The sequence below is a fragment of the Heterocephalus glaber genome, unplaced genomic scaffold, assembly GCF_053883595.1.
Source record: "Heterocephalus glaber isolate CG9 unplaced genomic scaffold, H.glaber_assembly_v1.0 deba00001461, whole genome shotgun sequence".
Lineage (NCBI taxonomy): Eukaryota > Metazoa > Chordata > Mammalia > Rodentia > Bathyergidae > Heterocephalus > Heterocephalus glaber.
In genome coordinates, this window is record NW_028258308.1 from 45960801 (window position 1) to 45974304 (window position 13504).

Genomic DNA, 13504 nt, shown 5'->3' on the forward strand with positions numbered 1-13504 from the left:
GTGGAGACCAGGTCAGACATAGGGAATCAGGCATGATCTTTGCAGAAGCATAGCAATCACACAAGTGGAACGGAATGCATTCACCCAGCAATTGCTATAAATACTAGAAACTTAAGCCACCACACAGGTTCCAATCTGGTTCCAGCCCTAACTGTAATTCAGAAAATTTTTCTTTCCATGAATGAATAGCACTCTTGCCACTTGGGAAAAGAACCTATTTATGCTAAAATTTGCACAATCTGTGCTGTGGAAGGATGATAACAACTGAAGTCATGGAAAGAATAGCACACACATGTTATGGGTCTCTGAGATTCCTATATAAATAGATATGAAAAGATGGGTCAGTGTTTTATTTAATCCACATGTCCATGTCATATTTCCACCATTATAGTAGATATAGTTTGGAGCTGTGAAAAAATGAAGAAAAATACATGGTATGAAATTTATCACCCTCATCAGGTATAAATTTCTTACATAAAAAAAGATAAATGTGCATGAAAATCTATGCAAATAAATTTGCGATTTTTAGGGCTTCGAAAATAGAAACATCATTAGGAATGACAGCATATTGAAATAATATGCTAAAAGTAGGGCTGATCTTATAGGACATAAAATACATTGACAGATCAAGGACAGAATTTGTTGGTGGACACATTTCACACACTTCACGAAGGTCAGAAGAAAGTCTTTAAAGAATGTGAAAGGTAGAAAATCTACGAGAGGATCAAGATTTATCAAGCTCTGGTCATGTGAATGGGGAACAAAAGGAATTTTTAAAAGTAAACGGGAACAAGATACTGACACCTCAGAATTTCTGTACACTGAAAGATTCTGAGTCACACACATGAGTTGCTATTGTAGAAATGCTGTGCTGAATTGACTTGATGAAGGATTCTCATTCCTCAATCTCTGTGACTTAGTAGTGATCCTGAGTAGTGACTTAGCCAAGAGTCATCCAGGAAGGAAGGAAGGTCTGTAACTGATGATTACTGCCCATGGTTCTAGGCTTTATAATATACATATATATATATATTTTTTTTTTTTCTGACAGTTAAGAGAAACAATCAGAAAACAAACCTTCAATTCAGATATTAAGTTCAAATTAACAAATGGCATAGTGTTGGAGGAAAAATCAATACATTCTACTCATGCATTAGGAAAATACATTCGTTTTAATTATATTCTTCTGTATCATTTCTTAATTATGCTTAGTGGTTGTATTTTTATTTTTCTTTCAAGGAATTTAATGAAGAATATTTTCATGGGTAAATGGAACCAAACTTCAAATGATTTTATTTTGTTAGGGCTGTTTCCTCATAATCAGACTGGCCTACTTCTCTTCTTGCTTATCATCTTGGTGTTTTGCCTTGATTCTGTGGGTAATTTGGCCATTATTCACCTCATACATGTGGATGTTCGGCTGCACATGCCCATGTACCTTCTCCTCAGCCAGCTCTCCCTCATGGACCTGTTGTACATCTCTACCACTGTCCCCAAAATGGTGGTCAACTTCCTATCTGGCCAGAAGAGCATCTCCTTGCTGGGGTGTGGGGTACAGAGTTTCTTCTTCCTGACCATGGCATCCTCAGAAGGGCCACTCCTGGCCTCCATGGCTTATGACCGATTCGTGGGCATCTGCCACCCCCTCCATTACCCCACCCACATGAGAAAAGGATGTGTGCAAAGATGATTGCAGCATCTTGGATACTGGGCCCCATCAACTCCCTGGGACACACAGTCTACCCCCTCCATCTTCCCTACTGCAGATCCAGGGTCATCAATCACTTCTGGGCGATGTCCCAGCCATGCTGCCCCTGGCCTGTGTGGACACCTGGGTCTATGAGTACATGGTTTTTGTGAGCACCAGCCTGTTCCTCCTCCTCCTTTTCCTTGGCATCACTGCTTCGTACGGATGGATCCTTTTTGCTGTCTTCCACATGTTCTCCAAAGAGGGAAGCAAAAAGGCCTTCACCATATGTTCCACATATTTAATGGTGGTGACCTTTTACTATGCTTCTTTTGTCTACACTTATCTCTGGCCCAGGATTCTCCACTCCTGGCCAAGATCCTGGCCATCTTCTACACCATCCTCACCCCTATGCTGAACCCCATTATCTACAGCCTGAGGAACAAGGAGGTTCTGCAAGGGCATGGAGAGAGTGTTTGGGATATTCCCTTCCAAGAAGAAATGATTCTGCAGGCCCTAATTTTCTTCTTTACTTCTCTTTTTTTTTGCTTAGCTGAACACTGTGTAAGAATGACGTCTGATAGAAACATGGTAGGATGCATCTGTGTGACTTAAAATCTTTAGTGACACCTTAAAAACTATTGTTAACAGGATCTAGGATTTAGCTCAGTCATTCTACTGCCTGCCTTTCAAGCGCAAGGTCCTGAGTTCGATTCCCAGTACTAAAAAAAACTATTGTTAACATAAGTTAATTGGTACACACTACTATAGTAATTATTAATATATTTATCATGAAATAAAAGTAATGCAAATTTTACAAAAATATTAATATATTATAATGTTCTACATGCAATACATGTTTATAACTTCATTACTATTGCTGTAAAAATATTCATACTTGTATTGACACAGAATAATTTCAAAATATTGGCATAAATTTATCACTATTCTCTTGTAGTTTGGTTTTATTCTAAGACTTCAGAGTCTTGTGCATAAATTTAACTTTTGAGAATGCTGTAACTTGCCCTGTACACATGGTGTACAGATTCAATGTAATGTTCATCAAAATACCAAAAAAATTGTTCACAGCAGTAGAAAAATTATCCCAAAATTCATGTAGAAGCATAAGTTATCGAGAAGAGCCAAAGGATTTAAATTATACTTTATAACTAGTGTAATAAGAATAACATGATGTTTGGATGTGAATAGATATTTAGGCCAGGAGAATAGAATGGAGGACATGAATAACCCTACACATCTCTAGCCCTCAGTTTCTCCACAAAGAAGCTTAAACCTACATTACAGAAAAGAGAGTCTTTTCACCAAGTGGTGCTGGTAAAACAGACATCTGCCTGCACAAGATTGAAATAAGTCCCATCACTTGAACTTGTACAAAAATTTAGAGAAAATGAATCATAGTTATCAATTTAAGACCTGACATTTTGAAACAAGTAAAGGAAAATATTTCAAGATATTGGTATAAGCAATGGTTTCCTGAACAGAACTCCAATAGCTCACAAAATAATAGAAAAAATTGGCCAATGTGAATATATCAAGTTAGAAAACCACAGCATAGCAGAAGAAATAATTAATAGAGTGAAGAGGCACCATATAGAACAGGAGAAACTTCTGCCAGTTAGTAATCTGACCAAAGATGAACAAGAATACAGAAAGAACTCAAAAACAGAAAAAAATGAACCACTCAGTCAAAAATGGAAAAATGAGCTGGTCAAACACCTCATAAAATATATATATATATATACATATATATACATATATATGTATATATACATATATCTACATATACAAGTGTGTGTATATATATATATACACATATATATGTATATATATACACACATATATATGTGTGTGTGTGTATATATATATACACACACACACACATATATATATATATATATATATATATATACATGTTTGATATTTTTCAGTCACCAGGAAAAGGCAGATGAAAACCATATTGATATTCACACTCCATTCAGAATGGCTGTTATTCAGTGTATTAGTTATTTCCCCATTGCTGGGACAAAATACCTTACAATGACAACTTAAAGGAGGAGATGTTTATTTTGCCTCATGGTTTCAAAATTTCAAGCCCTGTATGCTTGACTTGTATGAGACAAAGATGGTGTGGTGGAAGAGCACAGTGGAAAAAACTGCACAATGCATGACAGCCAGGGATCAATGAAACAGGAGCAGGACCAGGGACAAGAATTCACAGCTGCGGGCCTCACCTTCACACTCCACTTCTCCAGCCTGACCCCAATGTCTAACAGTGCATTTAGTTATCACCACATCAATGGATCAATACCCTGGCAAGGATGGAATCTCCTTATGCAATCACCTTCCATAAGCCCTACATCTGAACTCATGAAATCTTTGGGAGGCTTTGGAATTAAGGCCATGGCATTCACACACAAGGACCCCAACAGGCCCTGGCCCAGGCCATTAAGCTAAGTGCATGTAGTCTATCTCTAAGAATCACCAAAGTTATGGCAAATCCATCATTGCTAAGTAGCCCAAGCCCAGATTCTTCTCTGAGACACCAAGCAACCTCTGAAGGCTACATTTGGTGGGGTTTTGTGACATTAAGACAGCCCTTCAAGGCCTCTTTTCTACATTTTATATTTTTGTATTTTCCTAATGCCAAGTGTTTGTACTATTTTCAGTCACACTGATCTTTTGATAAACTAAACAGTTTTCACACGAAGTGTGACAGTACTTTTCTGTCCAAGTGGCAAAATTGTTAATTCTATAACTTGTTGTTGTTGTTATTATTATTATTATTATTAATGCTGTTTATTGAATCCAAGACTTCGACGCTCAGCTACATCTCCAGTCTTTTTATTTATTTAGTTGTTTTATCTTTAAGACAATGTATTGCCAAGTTGCCCAGTTGGGGATGGAACTTGGAATCCTCTTTCCTCAGCTTCCCAGAATGCTGGGATTCCAGGGATGTGTAACCAACTTTTGCTTTCTTTTTGCTCCTGATTATCATTGTAAAAATGGCTGAAAGCAGCCAAAAGTACCCATCCAATAGCCTGATCAGTGGGCTGCCTTGAAATTTTCTCTATGAAATCATTTACACAACCACCTTTATTTTCAGATTCACATAAAGAATTGGGTCATGGGAAAATGTGGGCATGTTCTTTGGAAACATTAGCACTTTTGGCCTCTATTCCAAGCTCCAATAGAGTCTCCATTCACAACCATGATCCTAGTCTTTAATTTATGCATTACTACTAGAATTCTAGTCTTATGAGCTCGCACCAGCATCTCCCATCAATCTCTACTTACAGCTTTCTGAGCCTCTTATACCTAGCATCTCTAAACCTTTTAAAACTTTTCCCAAGAACCACTTTCAAAGATTTCTGAATCACATGGAGGTAAAGGAGTAGGGAAAGAAAGGGTAAAAGAGAATAATAGGGTGGGTATGTGAATAAAGAACAACATGTGTGTAAATGTCACAATAAATTTCATTCTGTACAATAAATATATGTCATTGTTACAGTAAAAACACAATCAACAATAAAAGTACCTACTTTTCTTTATAACTTACTCATTTCTGACACCAAATGTTATAAAACCTGAGGAATGGGAAAAAAAGAAGAAGAAAGATATATCACGTACAGGTACAAATTCCCTATGATGAATGTTATCATTATGTATATCTGAAATGCACCAATAAATGTTGTGCTTCAACTCCCAGTCCAGAGGAAAGGGCTTTTGGGCTGCCATCCATCACACCAGTCCTGAGAAAGAGGAAAGGGCTTTGGGGCCACAATCTGTCCCTCTGCTTCTGGCCCAGAGTAAGGGGATTCTGAGATGCTGTCCCACCACTCCCAGCCCCTGTTCCACCTCTCCCAGCTCAGAGAAGGTGAGCCACGTGGTTGACAACATCACCACCCACACCCAGGTCAAAATGAGAAGACACGTAAATAAGTCTCAAAACCAGACTTCCAGATCACCTACAGCAACTCCAAAGGGAAATGAGATGGAACACTCTGATACTCAACCACCTGGACACCATGAACTGGCAACAAAAGGGGATCTGGAAAAGATGAAATCAGAAATAATTTCTCAAATAACAGCAGAGATTTTGCTCCTAGTGCAAGACATGATTAATTAATTTAGAGAGGAGCTGAGGAACATGATGGAATCCCAACATAGGAAATAAATGGAATCCATAAAAGAGATGCAAATAGATTTGCAGGAGATGAAAAACTCCATTGAAACTCTACACAGCAGAATGAGCCAATGTGAGGACAAAATTTCAGACATAGATGATAAGATTGCAATTAATGACCAGGAAAAGAAAAATTCCTTCAAAATTGTACAGAAACATGAGAAATCAATCCAGGAGTGGCTGCACGATGCAAAGAAGAATAACATAAGACTGAATGGAGTCAAAGAATAACATAAGACTGAATGGAGTCAAAGAAGAAACAGAAGAGAGTGCAGATGACATAAAAAAAACTCTTCACAGAAGTAATGGGAGAAAACTTCCCAAGTAAAGAAAAAGAACTTGACATATAGATAAGTGAGGCATATAGGACTCTAAAAAGCCTTGATCAAAAAACATCTACACATAGGCATATAATTGTTAAGATTCCAGAAACACAACAGAAGAACAAAGTTCTACAAGCAGTTAGAGAAAAGAAACAAATCACATACAAAGGAAAGCCCATTAGAATCACAGAAGACTTCTCAACACAAAGCATCAAGGCAAGAAGAGATTGGAGTGATATATTCCAAGCCCTAAAAGAAAACAGCCTCCAACCCAGATTGATGTACCCTGCAAAACTATCTTTCAAAATTGATGGAGAAATAAGATACTTTCATCACAAAGAGCACCTTAGGAACTTCGTGAATAAGAAACCAGCACTCCAAAATATTTTACACACTATCCAAGGTACAGACATTGAGGATCACAACCCCAGGAAGCAAAGCAGAATGAACCCATCCGGCATGACAAGAAATTAAATGTAAAGGGGGAGAACTCAACAAAAAGAAAAAGTCATGGCAATGACAAGTTAATACATTTCAGTTATAACCATCAATGTTAATGGTCTCAATTCACCAATAAAAAGAAATAGACTGGCAGAATGGGTCAAGAAGCAAAATCCAACAATATGCTGCATACAAGAAACACACTTCATTCAAAAGGAAACTCATAGACTGAAAGTTAAAGGGTGGAAAACAATACTCCATGTGACGGGAACTTGATAAAAAGCAGGAGTAGCTATCCTCTTTGGAGATCAAGTAGATTTCGAACCAACATTGATTAAGAGAGACAAAGAAGGACACTACATCCTTGTAAAGGGGACAATCCAAGAGGAAGAGATGACAATCATAAATATCTATGCACCAAACACTAGTGCACCCGACTATATAAAATAAATACTAATGGACATGAAGAGTCATATATGCACAAATACAAGTGTAGTGGGGGAACTCAACACCCCACTGTCACAAATAGATAGATCAACTAGACAAAAAATAAGTAACAAAATACTAGAACTCAATCGAACTCTTGAACAAATGAACTTAACAGATGTTTACAGTCTTCCACCCCACAAAATCAGAATACACAGTATTTTCAGCTGCACATGGGTCATTCACAAAAATGGACAACATAGTTGCACACAGAAGACGTTTAAGTAAGTGCAAAGGAATTGAAGTTATCCCCTGTATATTATCAGACCATAGTGCAATGAAATTGGAAATCCATAGCAAAAAAACCTGGAAAAATTTCATAAACACATGGAAATTGAACAACACACTTCTGAATAACCAATGCTTCACAGAGGAAATCAAAGAAGAAATCAGAGAATTCCTTCAATTAAATGACAATGACAATACGACATATCAGAATCTATTGGACACAATGAAAGCAGTCAGGGAAATTCATAGCAGTGAATATGCATATTAGGAAAACGGAGCGAGACCAATTAAACATCCTGATGCTGAACATCAAGCTTCTAGAAAAAGAAGAGCAGGACAAACCCAAAGGTCATACAAGGGAGGAAATTATAAAGATCAGAGAAGAAATCAATGCAATGGAGACTAAGAGAATGATACAAAAAATCAATGAAGCCAAGAGTTGGTTCTTTGAAAGAATCAACAAAATTGACAAACCCTTAGCCAGCCTTAACAGAAAAAGGAAAGAAAAGGCCCAAATCCATGCAATTAGGAATGAAAAGTGTGAAATTACAACACACCCAGCAGAAATCCAGAGGATCATAAATATCTACTTCAAGAACCTATACGCCAATAAGATGGAAAGCACAGAAGAAATGGACAGATTCCTAGATACATATGAATTACCAAGGTTGAATGAAGAAGATCTAAAAGTTCTAAACAACTCAGTATCAACCAATGAAATTGTAAACATAATAAACACTTATCAAGTAAGAAAAGCCCAGGCCCTGATGGCTTCACTGCTGAATTTTACAAGACATTTAGAGAGGAACTACTGCCACTACTGTTTAAACTCTTCAGTGAAATTGAAAGGGAAGCAATCCTCCCAAATTCATTCCTGGAAGCAAGCATGACCTTGATCCCCAAAGCAGAGAAAGACCCAACTGAAAAGGAGAATTATAGGCCAATCTCACTAAGGAACATAGTTGCAAAAATCCTTAATAAGATACTGACAAACAGAATGCAGAAGATCATTAAGAAGATCATACACCCTGATTGAGTTGGATTGATCCCATGGATGCAGGGATGGTTCAAAATACACAAATCAATAAATGTAATACACTATATCAATAGAGCCAAGGACAAAAACCATATGATTATCTCCATAGATGCACAAAAAGCATTTGACAAAATCCAACATGCATTTATGATAAAAACCCTACAAAAATTGGAATAGATGTTCTCTACCTCAAACTGATAAATGCCATCTATGAAAAACCAACAGCCAATATCATACTAAATGGTCAAAAACTGAAATCCGTCACACTAAAATCAGGAACAAGACAACGATGTCCACTATCACCACTCTTGTTCCGTATAGTTTTCAAAACATTACCCACTGCAATTAGACAAGAGAAAGAAATAAAAGCAATGAATATAAGAAATGAAGAAGTCAAATTGTCATTATTTGCAAATGACATGATACTATATGTGGAAGACCCCAAGAACTCAACCAAAAGTCTTCTAGACTTGATAACCAAATTGAGTAAAGTAGCTGGATACAAGATCAATACACAAAAATCAATAGCTCTCCTCTACATGAATGACAAACTCACTGAAAGAGAAATAGGGCAAATAATTCCTTTCACAATAGCATCCCAAAACACTGAAATACCTAGGAATCAACCTAACGAAAGAAATCAAAGACCTCTTCTCTGAAAACGATAGCATTCTGAAAAGAGAGATTGAAGATGATATCATAAATTGGACAGATATCCCTGCTCCTGTTTAGGAAGGACTAATATAGTGAAAATGGCCATATTTCCCAAACTGCTATATAGATTCAATGCAATTCCAATTGAGATACCAGCAGCATGCTTCATGGACCTTGAGAAAACAATCCAAAAATTCATTTGGAACAAGAAGAGATCCAGAAGAGCAAAAGCAATTCTAGGTAACAGAGACATGGCAGGGGGCATCACAATCCCCAACTTCAAACTATATCACAAAGTTACTGTGATAAAAACAGCATGGTATTGGCAAAGAAACAGACCTGAGGACCAGTGGTACAAATTAGAACATGCAGGAACAACGCCAGACACACTCAGCCATCTCATCTTTGATAAAGGAGCCAAACACCCTCACTGGAGGAAAAATAGCCTCTTTAATAAATGCTGCTGGAAAAACTGGGTTTCAACTTGCTAAAGATTAAAACTGGACCTGTATCTCTCACCATGCAATAAACTGAATTTGAAATGGATTAAAGATCTAAATATTAAAATAGAAACTCTGAACCAGTTGGAACAGAGGTTAGGTAGAATTCTTGAAGACTGGTGTAGGAAAAGATTTTATGAACAAAACCTGAGTTGCCTGTGAACTAGCACAAACAATCAACAAGTGGGATCTCTTCTCATTAAAAAGCTTCTGCACAGCAAGAGAAACCACCAGCAGTGTGAAGAGATAACTCACAATGTGGGAAAAAATCTTCACCTGCTTTTCCTAAGACAGAGGTCTACTATCTCGAATCTATAAAGAACTTAAAATGATCAGACCTCCCAAATTTAAAGACTCAATCCTAAAATGGGCATCTGAAATGAACAGACATGTCTCACAAAAAGAGGTAGAAATTGCAAATAAATACATGAAAAAATGTTGAACATCACTGTTCATTCATGAGTTGCAAATGAAAACAACACTGAGATTTCCCTTCACTCCAGAAAGAATGGCTGCTATCATGAAATCAACCAAAAATAAATGCTGGCAGGCCTGTGGGGGAAAGAGGAACCCTGCTCCACTGCTGGTGGGAGTGTAGTCTGGTGCAACCACTGTGGAAATCAGTATGGAGACACCTCAAAGAACTAGGACTGGAAGTCCCATTTGACCCTGCTATTCCCCTGCTGTGGATCTTCCCCCAAAGAATTAAAAGATTCATACCACAGTGATATATGTGCACCCATGTTTCATAGAGGCACATTTTGTGATTGCTAAAACTTGGAAACAGCCCAAATGCCCATCAACTGGATACTGGATAAATAAAATGTGTTTTTTAAAATAAAATGGAGTAGTACTCAGCTGTAAAAAATGAGAAATTAGAGACATTTTTGCTAAATGGATGCATATTGAGGTGATTCTCTTAAGTGAAATAAATAGGACACACATGTATAAATACCGAATAGTTTCTTTGGTGTGAGAAACTGAAAGTGTAAATAAGGACTAAAATATATAATAGATAATGTGAAATAGGAAGAAAATGGGCAAAAGGGAAGGAAGTGGGAGGGATAGGGAATGGAAAGAAGGGAATGGAATTAATATAAGAAAATGAAAAAATAGGAATAAAACCTTTGTAAATAGGAAGGGATGCATGAGTTAAAGGGAGGGCTGGGCAAGTGTGAAAAACAAGAATCAAGAGAGATTATGTAAAGGTGCAAATTTCCTATGAGGAATGTCATTATATTGTATACCTAAAATTTACCAATATTTAGAATGATTAATCGATAATGCAAAATAGGAAGAAAAGGTCCAAAGGGGTAGGGGTAGTTGGGGGGTCAGGGGAAAGGAAAGAAGGTAAAGGAAAAATGATGAGAAATGGAAAAAATGGAAATAAAGCCTTTGTAAATAGGGAAGGGTGGAGTGGATGAAGGGAGGGCTAGGAATGAGGAAAAAGTAAGAACCAAGATGCATCATGTAAAGGTACAAGTTCCCAATGAGAAATGTAAATGTGATGTATAAATAAAATGTACCAATAAAAGATTTTAAGAAAAAAATGTTTTGCTTCAAACAATAAAATTATACAACTAATAAAATAGACCTTATTTGTCAAGAGTTTACTTCATCATGTTTCCATTATATGCATTTTTACTGTTTATTTTGAGGAATCACATTAGATCATATTTTGCCCTCTCATCCCATGACAAAATATCACAACTGCCATAGTTTAGATAAAATGTTCTCCAGAAGTCTCGCAGTCAGAGATGGGGCTTGGGAAGGCAATTCGTTTATGGAGGAATAATATGCAACAGATGACTAATTTGGTGATGTTTTCATGGGTGAATGTGCCCTCAGCCTGTGGGGTCTGTGTGGACATGGTCACTGGGACAAGGACCTGGAAGGGTGGATTCACTTAGGGCTCCTCCCTTCTCCCTTCCTGCCTCTTGGCTGCCATCATTTGAACAGCTTTCCTCTGCCATCCCCTTGAAATATGCATTTCTGCCTTATATCTAGCTGATCATGGACTGAGTTCATTGGAAATTGAGAGTCAAATAAGCCTCTCCTCTTTTAAATTTTGAGTGTTGGATATTTCTGTGATGTAAAAGGGATTTGTAACACAATACAGAAATAAATATGAAAAATAACTTCAAGATATATGTCTCTGGTTGTCCAATATTTGGACTTAATGGGACAAACATTGATCCCAAGATCTACTCATTACTGCTCCTGCAAAAGAGAATACACAAAACTTTGGCACACTTTCTCCCAACTTGCTCCTACAGCATCTGGCCTATTAGTTCAGCTGTAAAGAGTTGGGCACAAACTAATATTTTCACTAATTTACCAAATCAGATTCTTAGTGCTGATTTTAATGGGTTAGACACTTCTTTTTAAGTCTAATTAACTACTCATTTTATCACAAAATCTCAACTCTTCAGTACAATAGAATTGTTGACTAGAATAACATTTTCATAAGTTAATTGAGTACCCCTCCACAAATAGAAGAAAGCATTTTGTCAAAGTCTAATTAAATTTAGGTCTCAATGAATTTCTCTAGAAACTGACTAGGCAGCACAGAGTAAACTTCCTCACTAGATCCTCTTGTATTTAGCTGAAGTGATCCCAGACTCTTTAATACTTAGATCAGTTACAAACTGTGGAGATTTCAATGAACATCTATCATCACTCTAATCCTTCAATCTTGTTCTGCAATAATCAAAGTCATTCCTCCTTAGTCTGATTCTTGGTAGCTGTTGAATGCAGCAGAGTTGATTACATTGGCTAGTGGCTCTAAATTCTGACATGGCTTTTCTCCAAAATATTCCAGTCCAGTGATGAGGATTGGTCCCTGTGGAATTGGACACTGGGGATCAATTAGAAAAAAAGGGGCTATCAACAGGCTGATGATATAATATTCTGCATCTAAAATATAGCAATTGGTCCTTCTACTTCCCATCAGTAGAACCTGAGGCATGGAGTTAGAAGCATCTTACTCTGCTTTTACTTGAACAAGGAAATACTGAAGGAAGAAGTTTTAACTAAACAATGTGTATCCAACTATTTCAGAAAAGAGGAGAAAGCTGTTTTCCAATTTGGACCTAAGTCATCAGAGGCAGGAACTTTGAGGCACTGGTACAACTTGTAATTGGTAATTTTTTCAGTGATTTTGGCAGATAAAGAAAGCCTTCTTTTGTTAGGAAATAGTTTTAATTTAATGCAGTGCCTGCTGACAAGTAACATGATCTACTTCCACTGCCTGGCCACCATGTGGGCACCACTTGCTACTTAAAGATTTTAAGACACTGAATGGACCATCAGCACAGAGTGATTTCTCCTCTCAAAATGCAAACTCAGTTTACAGAAGTTGAGTCTGAATGATGTTAATGACCTGGGTAGATTTTGTTATATTTAGGTAAGGGAAATACTTTGGAGATGCAGTTTTACTATCATAAGCCAGCCTTTTCTGCTTTTGAGTAAACAGAATTGCATAACAAACTGGAAAATCTGAATAAACTTATAATGTAAAGAGATGCACTGTGAGCCTCCTAGAATTCCAGTGTGTTCCTCATGAAGGCTGTGTCTGTACAAAAGACAATGCATTTATTGGGACCTGGGGCCTTATGTTTAAAATCTAGAATGGATAAAGGAGATTAAACAGTACTGAGGACCTACTATGAGCTGAACAGTGAAAGTTCAGTTAGTTCATGACTACAGCTCTCCCATGAAGTTACTGGGACTCAGCTACCTGAAGATCAGACAAAACTTATTAAATAAGCTCAGCTTATTATTGTCGGGTTGATTGTATATAATATTTTCTAAATCTGTGCATACTTATAACTTTTGTAAAATAAATTCACACCCTATACTTGCTACACTTACATATGTCACATCCTATTGTATGAAGGTTTCTTTTAGCTTCATATATGTTTTAACAATGTCCAGAAGACACTA

General features: G+C 37.1%; 1 pseudogene; it reads left to right on the plus strand.

Moving 5' to 3' along the window:
* The first annotated feature begins 1261 nt into the window (after positions 1-1261).
* Positions 1262-2192, plus strand: LOC101712047 (olfactory receptor 2L13-like; annotated as a pseudogene).
* The last annotated feature ends 11312 nt before the right edge of the window (positions 2193-13504 follow it).